This window comes from Pan troglodytes, chromosome 7, assembly GCF_028858775.2.
Source record: "Pan troglodytes isolate AG18354 chromosome 7, NHGRI_mPanTro3-v2.0_pri, whole genome shotgun sequence".
Classification (NCBI taxonomy): Eukaryota; Metazoa; Chordata; class Mammalia; order Primates; family Hominidae; genus Pan; species Pan troglodytes.
The window spans coordinates 140172457-140192920 of record NC_072405.2 but is presented as its reverse complement, the minus strand read 5'-3'; the positions used below and the strand labels follow the sequence as shown (position 1 = coordinate 140192920).

Below are 20464 nucleotides of genomic sequence, written 5' to 3'. Positions count from 1 at the left end.
GGGGGAATATGGCAACTTCGCAGGGCTCAGCATCGAGTCCCGAGGTCCGGTTCCTGCCATTTCCAAGCCCGCTGACAAGAGGCAGGTCACCGCCACCTCTGAACCTCCGTTTCCCATCTGTACATCTGGAAGGCTGGAAGACTCAAACCCACTCAGAAGCTATCTCGGCGCGATATTTGCGAAGGTGCTGCCCCTTTAAGGAGGCCGGGGTGTAAGGGGGTGGCCACGCCTCCTTCCTCAGCACGCCGCGCTGCCGACCACCTGTCTCTGGCTTCGCCCCGCCCCTTCGGGAGGGGCGGGGATGAGGGGCGGAGAAGATAGGCTAAGGATTTACCTTGCAGGGCGGGCGTGCGGCGCATGCGCACGGCCGGACAGGTCCGCGGCGCCCTCACTTCCTGGCATTCCCTCCTCCCCCTCCTCGTCGTTACCCTGTACATCCGGGTCACTTGCCCTCCCCGCTCGGAGCTGCCTTCTGGCTCGTCGCGGCTCCGCCACAGGGGCAGGTGTTGAGGGGCTCCCGGTCCGGCTGCCGCCGCTCCCCCGTTCCGGACCCGGGGCTCCCCCTAGCGCCGCTGAGGAGCCGCAGAGGCGGCTCCAGGAGGGCGCAGGAGCGGGACTGAGAGCGCCTGGAGGCTCGAGCGGAGGGTAAGTGATTGGTTTTTGCCATTTTCCCCTCTTCCTTCACACTCCTAGCTTTCCTGCTCCGCGACCCCATTTTGGCGAAGAGGCGGGTGCGGCGGGGCCCGCGCTGGCGCGGGGCTTCCTCCTTCCCAGGCGCGCTGGGCCCGCCCCCGGCCCCGGGGCGCCCCGGGCCCGCTTCCTCTCCGGCCCCGCTTCCTCTCCGGCCCCGCGGCCCCGGCCTGCCCCCGGCGCTCATTCATTCGGGTCTTCCTTTCTTCCGCCCCCTTCCTTCCATTGGCACCTCCACGCGCGCTCTCGCCGCCCCCTCCCACCCCAGATCCTGCGCCCGCCAGTGACTCCTGGCTCGCCGGCTCGTCCCTTCCCGCGTCGGCTTTGTCCCCCACCCCCCAATCCTGGCTCCCACCACTCCTTCCTCTTCGCGGCCACTTTTCTTCCTCATCCCCTGTTCCCGTCCCCAGCTCCACACCCCCTTCTCCCCCGGGCTTCGCCTCGCCTCGACACCCAGCCCTCCTGGTCCCTGGTGTTGAAGTTGGTGTCTTTATCGCTCCCCATCACTTCGCCTTCCACCTGCGCGGCCAGATCTTCCAACTTAGATACTGCGTTGTCCTTTTAATTAATGATCAGCGTTTAAAGTCCAGATTCTCAGTCTTAGGGTGTGGTCTTAGTGTGTTTCCAAACACACAATTTCTGCTATAATTACCCAAATCTATAACTGTCAAACTCTAGTGGAAGTGGCAATTGCTGTGTGTGTGTGTGTGTGTGTGTGTGTGTGTGTGTATGTGTTTTAACCTCATGGCTATTCTGGGTCATACTGAGTACCTTTTTTATTTTTTTCATGGAAGACTTCTATGATGGATTAATTTCCTCTGAGTGTAAAATTTGGCAGAAAATTAGTATTCTTTCTACTCCTCTGGATTCCTCCTCACTTGGTCCCTTGACTGATTTGCAACATTACCTGTTAATACATTGCTGTAGAAATGTTTGTTGGTGAGACTTTCTTGTCTCATCTGTCAGCAACATTGTTTGAGTACCCCTATATGCGGAATACTGATGAAATGCCTGAATCCTTGGAGTACCACAAAGTGCCATTCTGGATAAGACAAAGGTTTTTGGAATTTGCTTACACGTTTTTTGCTACTTCTGTGTAAGTGTATTGAGTTTGCCACCTTTTTACCACTTAATCTCTGTGTGAAAAATGTATGTCAATGAATTTTGTGTGTTTTAAGTCTTATGGTGTGGGAGATCGGCATTCCAAAGGAGTGTTTTATATAGCTAAAAGAATTTCAGTCACTCGGGTGTTTGGTAACTTACTATCGCAAATCATTTTAGACTAATATACCTCAAGAAAAACACACTGATCCTTTTAATTCTTTAATTGTATTTAGTAATAGAAACAGAAGCTTTGTGTCTAGAACTGCTTGATAACTGGGGTTTATTTGATAGCCTGTTTGCAAAGTGTTGCAGTTAACTGAAACTCCCTAATCAGCATTCATAAAATGAAATGACAGCACTTTTTTTTTCATGTGACTTTCATATCCATGATAACGAACGAGAGGCTTTTAGTCCTAAAGTACACCTACCTGCATATCATTATGATGATGCTATTGCTGTCAGTATTTATGGCAGCATTTTCTAACAGCTTCGTTTTTGGGGAGCTTGGTGTTAAAAAGGTACTTGGCTGTTTGTCCCCGCTTAGGTTTTGGATAACCACTTCAGTAGTAAGATTTCTTAACTCATGAGAGAGAGAGAATGTGTATTTGCAGAACAGTTTTGCTAGATAATAATGTTTAAGAATTCTTTAAAACTTTAATAGTGATGTAGCTGTTTGTGAGGAAACTCTTGCTTTGTAAAATGTTCTAGGATATATAGTATGAATTCTAGATTATATAATTGGGTAGAGGCTAGATTTTTGTCTCCCAAGAAAGTGGCTGGTTGATCAGAGGGAGGCGTGGTTAGTAAGTTAATTCTAGCTGCCCCAGAAAAAGTATAATTTCAGATGTTGAGTAAAACTAAGTGAATGCAGTTTATTTTTGATAGATTTTTGATTGACATTTAACTTAATCGAACTTAAAATTCATTTTTCTGAACTCTCCAGGAATAAACGGGTTTTAAAAATTTACAGGTTAAATTAGTGTCCCTCTTGAGATTATTTGACTCATATTTGAAATGGTCATTTATCTTTACATAGTAAATAACAATTGATAGAGAAGTATAGAGGGGTGCTTATTTTACTCCTAGTCTCCATGGGGGAAGATACTGGATTGTCACTTATTTGAGGTTACTTGACTCTTTCTAAGTATTAATGCATTCAACTGTGAGAACTTACAATTTTCTCTTACATTGTTTAAGGAAAACAAGACTATAATAGTTGGAAATAGCTTTGTGACATACCTCCTATTTTTGGTCTCTTCTGTAACTACACCAGAGTTTAGCACAGTGCCTGCCTGGTGCATAGTGGATACTCAATAATTATGTTTTGAACAATTGAGTTAATGGCAAGGTCAAAGAATCTTAGACTGTAACAGCATTATGTAATTATGTGGCAAAAAATTTTGAAAAAGATGTTGATTGCCCTGAGCTGTAGTTTTTTCAGGTATCTAGTATATTTTTAAGACTGCTGGCTGGGCGCAGTGGCTCACGCCTGTAATCCCAACACTTTGGGAGGCCGAGGCGGGCGGATCACGAGGTCGGGAGATGGAGATCATCCTAGCTAACATGGTGAAACCCCGTCTCTACCAAAAATACAAAAAAATTAGCCGGGCGTGGTGGCGGGCGCCTGTAGTCCCAGCTACTCAGGAGGCCGAGGCAGGAGAATGGCGTGAACCCGGGAGGCGGAGCTTGCAGTGAACCGAGATCTCGCCACTGCACTCCAGCTTGGGCGACAGAGCAAGACTCCGTCTCAAAAAAAAAAAAAAAAAAAAAAAAAGACTGCTATACTGGGTTATTTAATTTGCCTTGAGATCTTTGGGTGAGGAAGTATAGACATGATTTTGTGTTATACATTAGTTCATAGAATGGATTTGTTTGCTTAGAATGGGCACTTGATATGTGTATCTGGTCAGCATTCATGAACAACCGTGAATTCAAATAATTTATTGGGCATTTAGAGTTTCTAAAATTATACATAAATGTTCTTGGATGTGTGAACTCATTCTATATTATGATCAGCTCACTAAATCCTGGCTCTTAATTACGCTGTAGTATTGAACACCTACTGTTTGCCAGATTCCTTATAACCATTAGGTTAGTTTTATAACAACTCTGTAATGTGTAGGTTAACTTCTATTTAATTCCTAATTAACATTAGGAAAGTAAGGCTCAGAGACCTTAGGTTAGAGGTATGCCGTTAATCATAATTAAATATTTCCAATTAGGTATACTTGTTCAAGTATACTCCCAAGTGGGAGACGTTGAAGACTGGCATTTGAACCCATCACGTTTACTTAAATTCTATTTCAACCTACTAATTTGAGGTCTTATATTTTATATTAAGTATTTGTAAAACATACTTAAAACAGCAAATCTCAAAACTTTTTCTTTTTCAGCTGCCAAGGAGGATGGATAATGTTCACTTGTTCTGTACTCTCCTGTAAGCATATACAGGATTGACAGCTAGCTATAGCTTCACCCCTTTCCCACTTATGCAAGTAATTAGAATGCAAATGAGTCACATGTGTAAACTTTTTAAACAAAGAAATCATTCTTAGAATTTTGATTATTTAAATATAAACATTTCTTGCAACACACCTTCACATCTGGATAATGGTACCATGGGTCAGAATGACTACTTTCAAAGATATTGTGTGATTTTGTTGAAGTAGAAGACTTAATGCAGAGATATATTTTTGTAGCTATTCATTTTGAAAAGATTGATCATCAACATTAAGGTACTATTGTATGTGACACTGTGAAGCCTGAGTCGTGTACAGTTATTTTCTGCTGATGCAGTAATCTCTTCTTGGTATATTTTAGTTGATGCATTATGTATGATATATATTAAATTCTAGATTGATACAGACCCTTCCTACTGTGTCTAGAGCAGGGGTCCCCAACCCCTGGGCCATGGCCTGTTTGGAACTGGACTGCGCCACAGGAGGTGAGCGGCATTACTCCCTGAGGTCTGCCTCCTGTTAGATCAGCGGAGATAGCATTAGATTCTCATAGTAGCATGAACCTTGTTGTGAATTGTGCATTAGAGGCATCCAGGTTTTGTGCTCCATGTGAGAATCTAACGCCTGGTGATCTGAGGTGGAACAGTTTCATCCTGAAACCATTCCCCCTGTCGCCCTGTCCGTGGAAAAATTGTCTTCCACGAAACCATTTCCTGGTCCCAAAAAGGTTGGGGACCATTGATCTAGAATATTTATTCCTTCCAATCATACATTGGTATGTCTTCAGATAATCCAAATTAACCTGAATACTACTTTAGGTCAAGCATTTTCAGAAAACACTTGCTAAGAAAGAAATTATGACATAGTCCCGGATGTCATAATGTGACATAATATGTCATACTGTTCCCGGACCAAACTGAGGATCACTCTATTTCTCGTGGCCCAATAACGAGATGCAGGTGAACTGGAGAGGAAGAGAGTTTTTATTTTCTGCAACCAGTTATAGGGAGAAGGCCTGGAAATTATTGCCAGACCAACTCAAAATTACAAAGTTTTCCAGAGCTTATATGCCTTCTAAGCTATATGTCTATGCGTAAGTGTGCATTCATCTAAATACATAAGTGATTAACTTCTTTTAATCTATAACTAAGGTCTAAGTCCTGAAGAGCCTCCTCCAGACCCTCAGTAAATTTACTTAATCTAAATGGGTCCAGTTGCTGGGGGTGATTACCCTTATGTTGTCTCCTGCGAAATCATGAAGGTTTGGGGAATTCCTTCGGACCCCCAGTAAACTTGTTAGTGGAGGCCTAGGGAGTTTCTTCAGACCCACAATAAAACTTGTTTACTCCTAAATGGGTCCTCTTAAGAATTCCTTCATTATTTTGTCATGCTTTAAGGCCTAGGAAAGGCCTAGGCAAAACTCATGATGGGCTTTTGTTAATCCCAGGTTTTGTTTAAGGGCACTGGCTTTTAATATTTAATTTAACCACTCAGTACTGAAACAGTTGTTGTGGAGGCCTGCATTAGTGAGACCTGGCCTGCCGCAATATGACATAATGTATCATAATATATATTATGACCTATCATGATATGACATATAATGTGATATTATAATTTAAGATTTATGCCATTTCTCTGTCTTAGTGGGGATAGTAGAGAATCAAATACACTAGTTTAAATGAAATCTGAAATCTGTGACTTGAGGTACACTTTTATAGTTTGTTGACTTGTTGACTTGACCTTTTGCCAGATCCTCTAATCAGTAAAAATCCTCTAATTGAGAGATTCTTCTCATTGTAACATTCTAGTATGTATGGACAAAAACATTGAATTTAATTTGACACATTTGCTTTATATGATAATATGAAGAGCCTCAGATTATTAAATGGGAATAATGTCCCTCTTACATGCCTCACTAAACTGTTGTGAAATTTTTATGTTAATTTCAATTCAGCATAACAAGGAAGGCAGCATATAATTTTCCTAATGTATTTCTAAGTCAAATGATTATTAAAAATAATTTTGTTTTTGATCACCTGGCACAATATGTGGTATATAGATTGCCATTAACTACCCAAGTAGTTATTGAGCACATAAGTGGGGTTGTATCACAGTGAATAAATCATTTGTGGTTCTTCCTTACAAAAGAATAGAAGATACAGAAAGAGTATGAATTCAGTGATATGTGTTACATGGATACCTAATCTTTTTTTTTTTTTTTTGAGATGGAGCCTCACTGTCGCCAGGCTGGAGTGCAGTGGCACGATCTCGGCTCATTGCAACCTCCGACTCCCTGGTTCAAGAGATTCTCCTGCCTCAGCCTCCCCAGTAGCTGGGATTACAGGCACAAGCCACCACGCCTGGCTAATTTTTGTATTTTTAGTAGAGATGAGGTCTCACCATGTTGGCCAGGCTGGTCTTGGAGCTTCGGACCTCGTGATCTGCCCGCCTCGGCCTTGGGTACCTAATCTTAACTAGTAAAGATAAAAGTCCCTGTTGTAGTGTCATCTAAACTCTGACCTGAAGAGTAGACCAGTCAGTCAAGAGGGAGAGTTTACATGGGGGTAGGAAGAGAGAGTGAGCTAAAAAGCCTGAAGATAAGAGAAGTCTTGCTAGAAACTGATACTGGTTATAGTATGACAACAATGGAGGTTGTAAAGGAAGAGTGGGAAAGAGGAAGCTAAAGAGGTGGACTAGAAGTAAACCATCTGCATGAGTCATGTTAACAAGTCCCATTCAGTTCCAGCTGCAGGCAATGGGGAAACCATTATAGGATCTTAATAGGGGAGAGTAAAATACTCAAGTTGTCTTTTGGAAAGATTGTCCTTACTGCTTTTGGAGAATATATTAAAGGTGAAGTGAGATTGTATACAGGGAGACAAGTTAAAAGGCTGTTGCTAAAGTCCAGGAAAGAATATTGATGATGTCAAATCTATAAGATGTGATGATTTACTGGATTTGGGCTTCATTGAGCCAGTAGCTTTGCCTCCAGTGGTAGAGTAGGGGATAAAGTTTTCCCCAAAGGGCTAGGTGCCAGCCCTTTTTCATGTAAAGTTGAGATCCTTCTTGGGGCTAAGACTAAGCCAGGTGTGTTTCACATAAGCATTTTCCATTGATTTACCGCATTGTTAGTCATTGAGTGTAAGCTGACCCACCTCGAAATAGGAACATCAGGCTGGAGACTCGTGAGGCCTCCATGAGTTAGGCATTCAATTTCCACTGGAATCCAGAAGCAAGCTAATAGCTGCTTTTCGGAAGGCGTAAACTTGATTGCTGTGTCAGGGAGGTAAAGCGTTCAAAACCCCAAGGGGCACCTGTAGGTGGAGGCTGCCTCCTTTTGCCAAATCCTCTAATCAGTGAAATCATGAGACTTTATGGCTCAAAGTGATCCTTAAGATTGTGGGGCCCCAAAGGTACTAGTACACTTTTATACATACAGCCCTTTCTGATTGGAAAAACCCTCACTAGCTCCTAAGTGAGTCTTTTAAGTACAAGCACATAACACATCAGGTTCTTCTTCTTTTTTTTTTTTTGTGTGTGTGACAGAGTCTTACTCTGTCACCCTGTCACCCAGGCCGGAGTGCAATGACGCAATCTTGGCTCACTACAACCTCCGCCTCCTGGGTTCAAGTGATTCTCCTACCTCAGCCTCCTGAGTAGCTGGGACTACAGATGCATGCCACCATGCCCAGCTAATTTTATATTTTCACTAGAGACAGGGTTTCATCAGGTTGGTCAGGTCTCGGAACTTCTGACCTCAAGTGATCAGCCCGCCTCAGCCTCCCAAAGTGCTGGGATTACAGGTGCGAGCCACCGCACCCGGCTTATCAGTTCTTACTATACGTTATGATGTAGAGGCAAGAATAAGCACATTGAATTGGTCCAAAACATCCCACCCATAAGTCACATTTATTTTCCTAACCCCTGTAAACCCTGCCCAGACCCTATTAGCTTAATGTGGGTGTCTGCCTGACAGGACTAGATAGAATGGTTACCTGGGTGCCTATTTCCAAGAGAACCATAAAATTTTGAGTCTCTCCCTGAACTTCTCTGGGCAAACCTCCTAGTATGTCTGGCCTTCAGTCCATCTTGGGGATCAGGGAGACCTCAGCCCCATTCCTAACCATCTTGCTCATTAAAGCAGAAGAGTTTGGAGGTAGGAGCAGAGAGGGATCAGGGAGTGTGGAGGGGGAGAGAGCAACTCGGTGCTGGTAATCAAGGCTTTATATTTACTTTGGGTCATTCTCTCGCGGTTTAATGTTTCTGGTCTACTTGAAGCTCTGTAGTTGGCAGCAAGGTCATCATTACTTACACCATTTCTTTTAGTTTAGGGGATTCCTTGGCTCAGCAGTCACAGCCACAGCCTTTCATGTGGGACCATGGGGCTTGTTGCCCTTATTGTTATGATACTCCCCTCCTTCCACCAGCCCAGAGGATAGTGAACAACTACCAACCCACCATTTGGGTGGCTAATTTCAGCCTCACTTCTCACTGCTCAGTTTCTAAACATTAATTCCACCCTGTTCATTAACAGGTAAACAGGTGGGGGAGTCTTTCTTCCCACCTTCTTCCCATCCACCACTAGGATCACTCTCAGATTCCAGGGTATCTTCCCTTGTCCCAGAACTCAGTCTGCAGGGCCTTTATCCTTTCCCTTAGAGAGTTATGGCTATGTCAGCATCCCATCCTCTTTCCCCAGAACTGTCAAGAACCATGATGGTCTGAGATTTTATCCTACTTGCAAGCTATTAAGTTATCCTGCCATATTTTCATGGAATCTGGTAGAAGACATGAAACTCCTGTGTTAAAGATCAAGGGCAGATTATTATTCTCTATAATAGTAGTAGCCAGAGTATCAGCATTTGCACTGGTTTTCTGAGCCTCAGTCTACAGGATGACGTGAAGAGGACCAGGTAGTAATTGTACACACAGTGGGCTTTCTTGTTGGAGAGAAGCCCTGAGTTAAGGGAACCCAGATCTTTTCTAATGAGCAATAAGCATGCCTGCCCTTTGCTCTTGAGGGATACATTATATTTATTATACTGAACAGACAGTAGGCATGCTTGTCCTTTGCTCCAGAAGGAGATACTATCTTTATTTCTCAAGACTGTTCACTCTACAAACATTCTTGAAAAGATACTCTCTAGAGCAAAGGGCAGCTGGTACATCTGTTTGTACTGTATGCAAAAGAGATACCTATGAAGCAGCCTACCCAACATGGTGAAACCCTGTCTCTACTGAAAATGCAAAAAATTAGCTGGGCGAGGTGGTGAGCACCTGTAATCCCAGCTACTCAGGAGGCTGAGGCAGGAGAATCGCTTGAACCTGGGAGGTGGAGGTTGCGGTGAGCCGAGATTGCGCCACTGCACTCCAGCCTGGGCAACCAGAGTGAAACTCCATCTCAAAAAAAAAAAAAAAAGAAGATACTTATGAAGAATTATTTCCTAACATATATAAATTATACCTCATTAAATCTGACATTTAAAGAAGTGCCAGGCATACTGACTCACGCCTGCAATCCCAGCAATTTGGGAGGCTGAGGTGGACAAATCACTTGAGGCCAGGAGTTTGTGACCAGCCTGGTTGACATGGTGAAACCTTGTCTCTACTTAAAATACAAAGATTAGTTGGGTGTGGTGGTGCACGCCTGTAATCCCAGCTACTTGGGAGGCTGAGGCACAAGAATCACTGGAATCTGGGAGGTGGAGGTTGCAGTGAGCCGAGATCATGCCACTGCATTCCAGCCTGGGTGACAGAGGGAAAATCTGTCTCAAAAAAAAAGTTCCTGGCATGTGATAAGAACACGACACATATTATTATTATTGGTGCTGTTCATTTTTTAATCTGTTTTTGAGGGCAAAGTTATGTGTAATGACCTTGGTGGAAATTTGAGATTAATTTTCTCAAAGATGAGTTGGTCACTTTAATAACATTTACTCAAAAAGTAATGACTGACATGTTCATACATCTTTCAATTTGAAAGAGATTACAGGGTTTTAAGAATTTCAAGGCCATTGAATTTAAGTGAAATATGAGAAAACCATCTTGGGATGCAAGGTGTGAGATTAGTTTGCTTTCTTTATATCAAACCACAGTTCTCTACTTTAAATTCTGGCAAATTCCAACAAACTAAATGATGTCAATTAAGAACATTTTCAGGGAGGCTTCTTTCCCTTTATATGTATAGATTTAGGTAAATGAGAGGCTAGCATAGTTAGTGAAGGGAATGTTCAAATTCACAATTTTTCTTTTTTTTTTTTTTTTTAGGGGAGTAGGGCTCCATTTTATTTATTAGCATCTTATAAATTATCCTCCCTTCCAGTTATTTTCTGTAAACAAGTCTTGTAAAAATGTTATTTTGAAAGCTAACTTGCTGAAGATTATTTGTTATATTTGAATTTATTTTGATTTAAATGTTAGATACTAAATGTGTCCTGGTATTTAGTAAATATATTTACTGAGTTTTTTTCAAAAGTATGGAGAAGTCAACTTCATTTATTCCATTCATTTGGGTTAAAGCATACGTGAATTTAGAGACTTGGAAACTTAAAACAATCTTCTTGCTGTGGAGCTAGTTCTCAGTTGCCAGTGGGTAAAAGCAGGTGGATCCCTGAAAATGAGGGATTAAGCATTTTGGAAAGTCTTTTTGATAATTGGAACTGCCTGTATTAGAATGTGAATATAGTTAAACTAAAGCTTTGTCTTTTTATTTATAGAACAGTATGTTGAAGCAGTAGTCAAAATATTTAGCCTGGTTGGCAACCTTTTGAAATGGGTGTGCCAAAGTTCCATTATGGTATGTGCGATGGTGACAACTGGCCAGTGTTCAGTCTTTGGTATGTGGCACTGACCTCTTAGTAGTCTATTAACATTTTAAATGTGTGTCTTTTAAGAACTTAGTTTTAGCAGATTTTCATTGTTCATGCCTTATAAGCAACTTTTAAAAACAGTGTTTTATTAAAATTAAAGTTTTTAAACCATTTTCAGTATGCCTAGTTTGGGTAGGAGGGTAGCCTATGGATTTAAATAATTAAAAAAATATATATATATATATAAGCACGTCACAATTCTTCCTAGTTGAGGTCTGCAAGTGGAACTTTTTGTGAAATTCTTTTACTGCCCCTTGTCTCTCAGATCCCTTCTAGGATCTTGTTAGGGTCTCATAAGTAAGAGACGAGTGAACAGTTTTGTTTATTTGTTTGTTTGTTTGTTTTGAGACAGAGTCTTGCTCTGTCACTCAGGCTGGAGTGCAGTGGTGCGATCTCGGCTCACTGCAAGCTCCGCCTCCCGGGTTCAAGTGATTCTCCTGCCTCAGCCTCCTGAGTAGCTGAGATTACAGGCATGCGCCACCACGCCCGGCGAATTTTTGTATTTTTAGTAGAGATGGGGTTTCACCATGTTGGTCAGGCTGGTCTCGAACTCCTGACCTTGTGATCCACCTGCCTTAGCCTCCCAAAGTGCTGGGATTGCACGCATGAGCCACCGCACCTCGCCAGTTTTGTTTTTAAATGCATAACTGGTTAACTGTATTATAGAAACTGTCCTAAGTCATAAAGTAGGGCTAAACAGGTACCGGTACCCTAAGACAATTTATTCCAGGTAGTTTTAGCCACTGTATCCAGGTTACATTGCACATAAAGTCTTGTAGCAAATTCCTGTACCTAATCATGACCCTTAGAAGTATTCCACTAAAAGGCAGAAAGTGAAAATCACTTATATAATGGGGATAAGTGGTATGTGTGCCATTTTGGTATGCTATTTTAATTTATGTTTTCATTTAAAATGTTTTGTTTTCTCACTGGTTTTTGGCTTTGGCATCTAGAAAAACCTAATCATTCCTTCAGTAAACATAATTATATACTAAGTTTTTTTCACCATCTTTTTAAAAACAATTTTATTGAGGTATACTTTATACACTATAAAATTCATCTATTTCAAATGCACAATTCAGTGATTATTAGTCAGTTTATTCAGCTTTGCAACCATTACCATAGTCTAGGATGTTGTCTGTTAACCCAGTAAGATCCCTTGAAATCGTATTCATCTTCTATACTACCCCCCGCCCCAGGCATCCACTTTCCTATCTTCTAGCTCTTACACACTGCCCTTCCCTTCCTCTCCCTCTCCCTCTCTCTCTTCTCCCCGTGTCTCCCTCTTTCCTTCTCACACTCTCTCCCTCACTCTCTCACTCTCTCACTTTTGCTTGATTATTCTTTCCTGGACATTTCTTATGAATGGAACATACAGTATCTTTTATGTCTGGCTTCTTTCATTTAATTTATGGTTCATGCATGTTGAGTGTATCAGTAATTTGTTCCTTTCTATTGCTGAGTAATATTCCATTCTGTGGATATGCCACATTTTGTTTATTCATTACCAGTTGATGGGCGTTTGGATGGTTCACAGTTTTTGGCTGTTATAAATAATGCTGCTGTGAACATTCGTATGCAGATATGTGTGGGCATATGTTTTCTTTTGCATAGATGCCTAGGAATAGAATTATTGGGTCATATGGAAAACTTATATAATTTTTAAAGAAACTGCCAAAACCAGACTCTCAGTGCTATTTTATGTCCTACCAGTAGTGTATGAGGATTTCAGTTTCTCTGAATCTTCCCAACACTTGTCATTATCTTTTTGATTATAATTATTCTACTGGGTGGGAAGTAGTATACATTGTGGTTTGAGTTTCCCTAATCACTAATGATGTTGAGCATCTTTTCAAGCAATTTTCTTCTTTTCTTTTCTTTTTTCTTTTTTTTTTTTAAAGAAAGGATTTTACTTTGTCACTCAGGCTGGAGTATAGTGGCATAATCACACCTCACTGCAGCCTAGAACTCCTGGGCTCAAGCGATCCTCCTGCTTCAGCCTCCCAAAGGGCTGGGACTACAGGCGTGCAGCACCAAGCCATTTTTTCCATCTGTTTCGGTGAAATGTCTGTCAGGTCTTTTTGCCCATTTTTAATTGGGTTGTCTTCTTACAGAGTTGTAAGAGTTCTTTACATATTTTGTATCCAGCTCCTTTGTCAGATACATTATGTGCAAATATTTTCTCTCAATCTGTGACTTGTCCTTTTCTTAATGGTGTTTTTTTTTTTTCTTAAGAGATGGGGTTCAGAGTCGAGGTCTTGCTGTGTTGCCCAGGCTAGACTCAAACTCAGGGCTCAAGTAATCCTCCTGCCTCTGCCTCCTTAATAACTGATGCTACAGATGTGCGCCACCACACTTGGCTGTTAACGGTGTCTTTTGAGGTGTAAGCATTTTCACTTGGTAGAGTCTAGTTTAACTTTTTTTTTTTTTTTGCTGTTAAGAATGGTGCAGTGTGTGTCATATCTAAGAAATCTTTGCCTCACCAAAGATTATGAGATTTACTCTTGTGTTTTCTTCTAAAAGGTTTCTAGTTTTGGTCCTTGCATTTAGGTCTATGATCCATTTTTGTTAACTTTATGGTGTAAGTTACTAAGTTCAACTTTTTGCCTGTGGATTTCCGGTAGTCTCCGAACCATTTTTGAAAAGACTATCCTTTCCTCTACTGAATTGCCTTGATGTCTTTGTTGGTAATCAGTTGACCACAAATGTTTGGGTTTTTCTATAGACTTTTATTTCTGTTTCATTGATCTATCATTCTGCTAGTACCACATGGCTTGATTACTGTAGCTTTCATGCTGTATTTTAATAATGAAAATTCTTGTAAACATACGTGCTCATATTTATAAAAAAATTGAAACAATATAGAGTAGTAAAAGAAAAAAGCAAAAATCACCACCTTAGGTAGTCGCTGTTTTGGTGACCATCTTTCCAGCCATCTTTATGCATATATATATGTTAGATGACTACACACACATACTCTCCACATTTATTCATAGAGACATATCCGTATTTGCCTACGCTCATTGTTCTTGTGTACTTTTTGAGTGAATACATTTATTGTCAGCTTTAAGAGAGAACTGATTATTTTTCTTTCTGCAGGGACTTTTGTAATTTTGTGCATTTTTACTGACTTAAACTTCTTAGCAGACCGAAGCCTCTTTGAGCTAAGAACTATGAGTGCATTTTTCTTGGTAGCATGTTTAAATGGAATTTACTTCTCACTTCATCTGGTAAAAGATGACTTTAAAACTTTTTTTTTTCTTGTGAAGACAGAGTCTCGCTGTCGCCCAGGCTGGAGTGCAGTGGCGCAATCTCGGCTCACTGCAACCTCCGCCTCCTGGGTTCAAGCGATTCTCCTGCCTCAGCCTCCCAAGTAGCTGGGATTACAGGCACGTACCACCATACTTGGCTATTTTTTTTTGTTTTTTTTGTATTTTTAGTAGAGACAGGGTTTTACCATGTTGGCTAGCCTGGTCTCAAACTCCTGATCTCAAGTGATCTGCCCACCTCGGCCTCCCAAAGTGCTGGGATTACAGGCATGAGCCACTCCACTTGACTCTAAGACAATTTTTTAAATGTGTGCTCTATGAATGGAGCACATTATGTGTAGAACTTACAACAAAATTAATTCCCAAATCCTGTTTTAGGCATTTAAAGTTTTTATAAATCTGCTCTTGAGTATTAGATTAACTTTTTGGCAGTTGGTGATAATGAGTGTGGAGCCAGTAGATATATGTGTAGTGATACAGAATTTTATTTGCAATCATGTGAGGACTGATCCCCACTGCAAGCTTAGTTTTATCATGCTAATAAAGAAATAGCCACCTTTGTTCTTTTGCATTTCAGAATTTGGTCCCAGTTCCTGTTGAAAATATCTCAGGATCCAGCTTCATTGAGGGGTTACAAGGTTGAATTCGCAAATTCTGAAATGTTTCTCTCCTCTAGTGTAGGTCATATCCCATTATTAGGAACTCCTCTGACACCTGCATTTTTCTTGTAGTATGATTTTATATGGTGCATAGATGGTTCAAAATCATATTTAGAGATGTAACAGCTCTAGGAGACTGTGTAGATTACACTTTTTAAAAGACTGAAGTTTAATCTCTGGTAGGGAGCCATTAAAGGGTTTGGACTTCAGAGTGGCACAGTGAGACACATTTTAGAAAGAGCAGCACACTAGTTCAGTGGAAATTTGATGCTTGAAAAAGGTAATGTGTTTAAATTAGGTGATAAACTGGATTGCTTAATGAAATTATATAAATGAAGTGTTATTGTACAAGGTTTTAAAAAATTTAAACTTACATTTTTAAGTGGCATAAAGGGACAGTGTTAACCGTGGCTGAGTGGTAAGGTTGTGGATTTTTATTTTATTCCTGCTTTTCATGGAAAATTTAGAAAATACAGAATACAAAATAAGGTGCTAAAATGGGTGGAACTCTTGTATTCTGAGTTTGACCCTAAGTCAACAGATGCGTATTTCTAAAGTGAGTTTTAAGGACACCATGTGGGTGTTCAAAAGAGAGCCAGAAAATGGATCTTGTGACTTCTAATATGTATCCATCTGTTGTTGTAAAAGGTTTCATTCAGAAAGTTGGAAATTGGAAAAGAGTTTTTGACACATGTTGTTAGAAATTGGAAAAGTTTTTTAACCCAGTTGTTGGTATTCTAGGAGTCTTTCCTAACCTCTTTCCTCTGTCTTTGTGGGAGAGATGGGAAGTACTCCCCCTCCAGTAAAGATAGAAGGGCTTTATAGTGACCACTTGGGGAGCTTAATATGTAACTCCTGCAATTTGGTGGACACAGTAAATTGATGTCTGTCTAACTCATACCTGGAAATTTTCAAGAGACTATCTGCTTTGGCAGCAAAGCAAAAGAAAGCAAGGTTGCTGTGTAGATGGACTGCCAGTGCTCCCAAAGTTTTTGGACTAAGAGATCTGTGTTTCCCATAGATCACATGAGGGCCACCTGAGAGAAGTGAGACCACATAAGGGAAAACCCAAAAGAGTAGGTATAAGGGGGACAGGATGGAGGCTGGATTCCCAGAGGAGATGCATTACAGGAATTGGAGTGAGAGCTCCCAACTTTCAAGGAACCCCTGAAAGCATTCCTGAACAGAATCAGCTTTAAACTTTATTGTCATCATTATTATTATTATTTTTTAAGACGGAGTCTCGGTCTGTCACCCAGGCTGGACTGCAGTGGCATGACCTTGGCTCACTGCAACCTCCCTGGTTCAAGCAATTCTCGTGCCTCAGCCTCCTGAGTGGCTGGGACTACAGGTACACACCACCATGCCCGGCTAATTTTTGTATTTTTAGTAGAGGCGGGGTTTCACCATGTTGGCCAGGCTGGTCTAGAACTCCTGACCTCAGGTGATCCATCTTCCTCGGCCTCCCAAAGTGCTGGGATTACAGCTATGAGCCACCGCTCCCAGCCTAAACATTTTTTGAGTCATGAAAGTGTCTAAGCTCTCTGATAGCATATAATTGCCCCACCCAAGGTTAGCAAGGTGGAAAGGAGTGGAGTAAAAGCGTGTAGTGCTCTTGTACTTTGTAGGGCTGAGCTGGGAAAGCAGAGAAACTAACTTTAAATGAGAAAAATTTGACGATTATACTAAAGATCTTTCAGTCACTGCAGCCTCGACTTCCAAGGCCTGAGTGATCCTCCCACGTCAGCCTCCTAAGTAACTGGGACTATAGGTATGCACCACCACATCTGGCTAAGTTTTTTTATTTTTTTAAATTTTTTTGTAGAGACGGGTTCTCCCTATGTTGCCCAGGCTGGTCTCCAGCTCCTGGGATTAAGTGATCCTCTGTCTCAGCCTCCCAGATTGTTGGGATTACAGGTGGGAGCCACTATGCCCAGCTGGATCTTTCAGTTTTAAAAGTCAGATTGTTTTTATAACTTCGGAGTGACCAAAGTCATGATCATTAGCCTAAATGAAAGTTCAGGGACATTAACTATGGCTACAGAGTAACTTTAAAGGCTAGTCGTGGACAAAAAATTGTTTTTTATAGTTACATCCCACGGGTTCAGCTTGTTCAGTATAATGGTTACAATTGTTTTTCTAATAAAAAAATTAATGAGAATGAATTTTTAGAAGAATGTGCTCATGGAGGCATTTTGTTGTGAATAAAGTGGCATCAACTTTGGGATAGGCAGATCTGTTCTGGAAACAGATCTACCCCTTATTGACACTGACCTCTTATTAGCACTGATGTGAGGTAAGTAACACCCTCCCCGCCACCGCCCCCCCCCCCCGTTTTTTTTTTTTTTTTTTGGAGGCAGGTCTCACTCTGTCGCTTGGGCTGCAGTGTGGTGGCATGATCATAGCTCACTGCAGTCTTGACCTGGTCTCAAGCAGTCCTCCCATCTCAGCCTCATGAGTAGCTGGGACAGCAGACATGTACAACCACACCTGGCTAATTTTTTTTTTTTTTTTTTTTTTTGGGGTAGAGATAGAATCTCACTTATTGCCCAGGCTGGTCTCAAATTTCTAGGCTCAGGCAGTTCTCCTGCCTCAGCCTTGCAAAGTGTTGGGGATACAGGCATGAGCTACTGCAGCTGGCCTAAACCAGTTTTTGAAATTCATTTTCCTCATTTACTTTTTGTAAAAAGGTAACATCACCGGTTTTGCAGTGTTTTAAAAAAAAAATTATCATCTATAGCAGAATGCATGGTACATACTAGATATTCACATATATTCGTACTTTTTTCCTCCTTAAAGCAAATATTCCCTATTAAGTGTTTTTACTCTTTTTCATGTTTTACTTCTTCAAAATGTATTCCTTAAAAATACTAAACGGAGGTAGGGAGTTTAGCACATAAATGGTGTACTATCAAGGATGTAAGAAATGTTTAATCTTTAGTATAGCCAACAATTATACTTTTGATTTGAAATGTGAAAAGTTTTCAGAAAGAATGAAAAGTAGTTTTACTGACATGTGAGGGAAGTGTATGAAATAAGAGACTAAAGGTAGACTTGGCCAGGTGCAGTGACTCACACCTGTAATCCCAGCACTTTGGGACGCTTAGGTGGGTGGATCACCTGAGGCCAGGAGTTTGAGACCAGCCAGGCCAACATAGTGAAACTCCATCTCTACTAAAAATACAAAAATTAGCTGGGTGTGGTGGCGAGCGCCTGTAATCCCAGCTACTTGGGAGGCTGAGGAACGAGAATCACTTGAACCTGGGAGGCAGAGGTTGCAGTGAGCCGAGATTGTACCATTGCACTCCAGCCTGGGTGACAAGAGCGAAACTCTGTCTCAAACATACATACATACATAAATGTAGACTTAGGTGGAGATTTTTTTCTTTTTCTTTTTCTTTTTTTTGAGATAGAGTTTTGCTCTTGTTGCCCAGGCTAGAGTGCAATGGCGCGATATCGGCTCACCACAACCTCTGCCTCCCAGGTTCAAGCGATTCTTCTGCCTCAGCCTCCCAAGTAGCTGGGACTACAGGCATGTGCCACCATGCCTGGCTAATTTTGTATTTTTTTTTTTTTTTTTTTTTTTTTTTTTAGTAGAGACGGGATTTCCCCTGATGGTCAGGCTGGTCTAGAACTCCCGACCTCAGGTGATCCGCCCACCCCTGCCTTCCAAAGTGCTGGGATTACAGGAGTGAGCCACCACACCCGGCCGGAGAATTTTTTCATTACTATTCTTAGTAGGAGTAGTTTGGAATGTATAAAGTAAAGCATCTTTTTTTGTTTTTTTTGGAGACGGAGTCTCACTCTGTCGCCCAGGCTGGAGTGCAGTGGTGCGATCTCGGCTCACTGCAAACTCTGCCTCCCAGGTTCATGCCATTCTCCTGCCTCAGCCTCCCGAGTAGCTGGGACTACAGGCACCTGCCACCATACCCAGCTAATTTTTTGTATTTTTAGTTGAGACGGGATTTTACCGTGTTAGCCAGGCTGGTCTCGATCTCCTGACCTCGTGATCCGCCTGCCTCGGCCTCCCAAAGTGCTGGGATTACAGGCGTGAGCCACCGCGCCCGGCCTTTATTAGATATTTTTTAAATGATCTTGGTGTTTTGCCATTTTTTTCTGGATGTTCTACTTTTATATTAATGTTCAAATTTTATGTTTTGAAACAAAGTTTTCTTTTTAATTATCCTGGGACCTCTTAAATATCTCAAAAAACTGATCTGTACTGTCTTTAATTTTTGAATATCTTTATTATGTGTATTTATACTTTAGAGTTATATTTGTAACATAAATTCTGCTTGTTTGTAGGAATGGCTTTAAATTGGGAAGGAAATTACAGTTTTCTATTCGAGACCGGAATATTCTTCATAATTCATTAACGGGTCCTTGGTTGCAAATAGCAGAAACTGACTAGGTAATTTGGACATAAAAGGAATTTGTTGGGATGATGACAGGTAGGTTACAGAATTGATGGAGAGAGTGGGAACTCAGCTTCACAAAATGAGCAATAACCAGAGGCAGATGAGCAGCAAGAAAATACTGCCCAGATTATGTTACCATAACAGTGTGGTTAGTGCATTGTGGCCACTGGTCTCTTACTGTTGCTACTGTTAACCATTTCAAGTGTCCTTGGTCTTTGGATACAAAGTCCTGGGGTGTAGATAAAGTATTTGTGATCTGACCTCTTCCCTGAACTCCATACTTCCGTATCCATCATTGCCTTCTCAACATCTTCAGATTGGTGGCTCATAAGCCTCTCAAATTTAACATGTCCAAAACTGAACTCCTCTTCTTTTTTTAATCTTCACACCTGCTCCATTTCATCCAGGCAAGCTGTCTGATAGAAAATATTTCATAATCAAGATTTGTCTGCTTTGTTTCTTGATAAGTAGAATCAGTTTATATATACCTGACAAGTTTATTACATAGGGTAATGTTGAATACATCCCATTGCATTACATCATCAGGCATGTAATGTCTGTCACATTTTTGGTGATACTAAATTTTATCCCTCAATTAAGATGGTGTCAACCAGCCTGGGCAACATGCTGAAACCTTGTCTCTACAAAAAAAATACAAAAATTAGTTGAGTGTGGTGGTGTGATCCTGGGAGATTAAGGCTGCTGTGAACTGTGATCGTGCCGCTGCACTCCAGTCTAGGCGAGAGAGTGAGACCTTGTAAAAGGTCTTGGTTTGGTGATACTTTGAAACCATGTGAATATCTGGTTGCCCAAAACTTTTCACTGAGTAGCCTAACATAGGAGAGGACATACACTCAAATAATGGCTGTTAATGTATATCTGAATAATAGCTATTAGTTATTATCAAGAAGTTAGGGAAGAAGAAAACCTTCCTGTTTTAGTTTCAGTTTTTAATAGTGTGGAGGAAAGATAAGTGAATTGTTATGAATCTCAAAT

The 20464-nt window shown here is 41.3% G+C and overlaps 1 protein-coding gene across 36 annotated transcripts in view; it reads left to right on the top strand.

Moving 5' to 3' along the window:
• CYRIB (CYFIP related Rac1 interactor B) overlaps nucleotides 1–20464 on the top strand; it is a 177111-nt gene that overhangs the window by 76852 nt on the left and 79795 nt on the right. For 4 of the 36 annotated variants that reach the window (XM_063816060.1, XM_063816054.1, XM_009455847.5 and 1 more), the window contains exon 1: nucleotides 421–645. The exons of 22 other annotated variants lie outside the window; for them this stretch is intronic. The gene's annotated coding sequence lies outside the window, so the exon portion shown is untranslated. 36 annotated transcript variants of the gene reach the window in all.